This window comes from Triticum urartu, chromosome 3, assembly GCF_003073215.2.
Source record: "Triticum urartu cultivar G1812 chromosome 3, Tu2.1, whole genome shotgun sequence".
Classification (NCBI taxonomy): domain Eukaryota; kingdom Viridiplantae; phylum Streptophyta; class Magnoliopsida; order Poales; family Poaceae; genus Triticum; species Triticum urartu.
In genome coordinates this window covers 722,166,884-722,170,115 of record NC_053024.1, presented here as the reverse complement: position 1 = coordinate 722,170,115, position 3,232 = coordinate 722,166,884, and the positions used below count along the sequence as shown (strand labels likewise).

Below are 3,232 nucleotides of genomic sequence, written 5' to 3'. Positions count from 1 at the left end.
GGAAGGTGCTATCCCAGATTTTATTTCTCAACATGTTGTAAACGATCTTGCCATTATGTGAGAAATAAAGTATTACCCTTTCAAAAAAAAGAAGCAACATACGCATCGATCGATTAACCTAACTGGTGAACATAACACACGTGGGTGGTACACAGCCTCATCATGCCTTGCCTTGCCCACTACTGTATTTTATTTCGACATGATTAACAGCTACTACTCCACTAATGCTAGAAACCGAGGCTCTCCGCAGCGGCGTCCACGACGGTCTGCACCAGGGACGACCACTGCAGGCCGAGGTTACCGTCGGCGCTGCCTGGGTTGCGGGCGGAGCAGTTCCGGCGGACCTGGCCCTGGTCGCCTGTGAGCACCCTGATCTGGCCCATCTCCACCATGGACACGCCGAACTGGTTGAAGAAGTACCGCTGGCTGCGCGCGAAGCGCTCGACGATGGGCCGGGTAGCCTCGTTGGTGAAGAGGTCCTGGTCGGACACGAAGAGCCCCTCCCGGTTCACCAGGTTGACATAGTATTGGTTGTCGAACACGTCGGGCGTACGCACGTCCAGCGGGTGCGCGCGTCGGTGCCCTTGGCCGGGCACGTCCGCTTCAGCCTGCCGAGGAAGTCGGGGCTCATGGTCGGGTCCACCGCTTGTGCAGGCCCCCGTCAATTTCTTTGAGTTTCAAACTCCCCAGACGGAGTGTTTCACGCGTTAGCTGGGTCCCTGATCCGCGTAGACCAAGGGCAAACACTCATCGTTTACGGCATGGACTATCAGGGTATCTAATCCTGTTCGCTTCCCATGCTTTCGCACCCCAGGGTCGGTAGAGACCCAGAGAGCTGCCTTCGCTTTTGGCGCGTAGACCAAGGGCAAACACTCATCGTTTACGGCATGGACTATCAGGGTATCTAATCCTGTTCGCTCCCCCATGCTTTCGCACCCCAGGGGCGGTAGGGACCCAGAGAGCTGCCTTCGCTTTTGGCGTTACTTCGTAGATCTACGGATTTCATCCCTACACACGAAATTCCACCTCGAAGGACACGCAGTGCCTGAGCCCCACGGTGTGGCCACCGGAGAGCGCGACGAGGTCGGTGGCGTCGAGGTGGAGGCTGTGGTTGTGGAAGACGTCCAGGAGGGACGGCACGGCGGAGGTGGGCGCGGGGAGGCCGGACAGCACGTCCTGCGGTGTGGCGAACCGCCGGCTGTCGCGGCGGCCGAGGGGCACGCGGTACTCGGGCCCGCCCGTGGCGACCACGGAGTCGCGCGCGGCCAGCGCCAGGATGTCGGAGCAGGAGACGACGGCGCCGCGGCACTCGCGCTCGAGCCGGTCCCGGATGTCGTTGATGGCCTTGAAGGCGGAGGGGCGGAGCGTGAGATTGGGCGGCGCCCGCTGCTCCCCCGGCCCCGTGGCCGACCCGTCCAGGAGCACCGACGCGTCGCAGCCCTGCATGCATGCATGACGCGGGCACGGCCGCACCCATGGATGCATGAGCCAAATACTGGATTGATGGGAGGCAATCAACACAGGCAAGAGAAGGCAAGGTAAGCACCTGGACGAAGCAGTCGTGGAAGTGGAGGCGGAGGAGGCCGGCGGCGAGGCCGACGTCCTTGCGGACGGCGTGCCGGACGAAGTCGCGCACGATGGACTCGGCCATGGGGCAGCTCCGCTTGTAGAAGTCGAAGGACAGGCCGCGCGTGATCGGAGGCTGCCTCAACCTCAAGTCGTTCCCGCCGGCGCCGGCGGCCTCCTGCTCTGCCGCCGCATAAGCCCCAGACACCAGCGAGCAGGCCACTGCCAGCGCCGCTACTAGTGCTGCAGCGAGCAGAGGAGCACTGGCCGTCCTAGCACAAACCATCTCTCCGCGCGCGTGTGTCTGCTCTGCTACGTTCGTGTGTGTCACGGACTCACAGTCACCTGGGGTCCTGCCTTGGTTTTATACAAACGAGTCTCCTCTTGTGTTTGACACGTACGTAGGTAGCACGACACATGGATGCATGAGACGACGACGACAACGCGCACGCAGAGGTGGCAGGAGCTCGGGGACGATGCGAGTCTCCGCCCTTGATCAGCTTGTTTTTTTAAGATCGAGCAGCTTGGGGATTTTTTTAGGGGAGTCGAGCAGCTTGGGTGGGCGCTCCACACCACAGTCCACAGAGCAGATGAGGGAAGGGAAACGAGCCTCGGGGCCTGAAACGGGCCCAGTTGGGTGGCCATATCGCTGCGCAGATTATTAGTACCGTATCGGGAGTTTAATTAAAGGCTGACCGGGTCTAATAACAGGGACAGAGGATTTTATTCCCTCACGCTAGGGTTTTCTTTCTCTCAAGGGCGACTACGCCGTCGTTGAGGTTTTGACTTCTCTGCCGCCGGTTTCCTCCCTGCCTCACTATCAAGGCTGAGGGGCGATCGCTGGTCGCTTCCTCATCCCGAAGGAGTCAGGGAGTGGCGGGCTTAGGGCACAAAACAAAACCCGATCGGATCTACGTTGGGTTAGGGACAATGGCTTCGGGAGGAGCGCCAGGCTCCTCGGGGGTGAGCGATGTGGAAAGGATGATGGAAGAATTGGGCCTAACAGAGAAGGACTTGGATGATGTGGTGTTCGACGAGCAGCAGGCCCCGCCGAAAGAACATCGATGGATCGCCATTGCCAAGGTCAATTCCTCAAAATCTTATAGCCAAACTTGGTTCTATAGGAATATGAGATCTGCATGGAACACAACGCAAGTAGCAAAGTTCAAAGCTCTTGATGATAATCTGTATACGGTCAAATTCTCTTGTTTGGGTTATTGGGAAAGAGTTATGCAAGATGGCCCATGGAACTTCAGAGGGGATGCAGTGATTATAGCGCCGTATGATGGGATTTCCGAACCCTCGACGGTCAAGCTGGAGACAATTGACATCTGGATCCAAATCCACGATGTGCCTGATCTATACTCACATCTGGTTACACCGCTTGCCGCTAAGGTGGGGGAGGTGTTATTTGCAGAAGCCCCATCACACGATTTTGTGGGTAACTTCCATCGAGTTTGGGTGAGGATCAATGTGCTGAAACCTCTCAAGAACGCAGTTTCGATGATTAGAGAGGGCAAGAGACAGATCTATAAGGTCAAGTACGAGAGGAGTTGCCGTGGGATATAAAATCTGCGGCAGTCTGAGAGCTTTGCAAGTTCGGGTGTACGTGTAGAAGCTCTAGCAAGTTTGGGTGTGGACAGTGCCTTATGCTGGAACTGCCGTG

General features: G+C 57.8%; 1 pseudogene; it reads right to left on the bottom strand.

The window, feature by feature from the left end:
- Positions 1-223: 223 nt before the first annotated feature.
- LOC125549421 lies at positions 224-1,887 on the bottom strand (annotated as a pseudogene).
- Between the last annotated feature and the right edge of the window lie 1,345 nt (positions 1,888-3,232).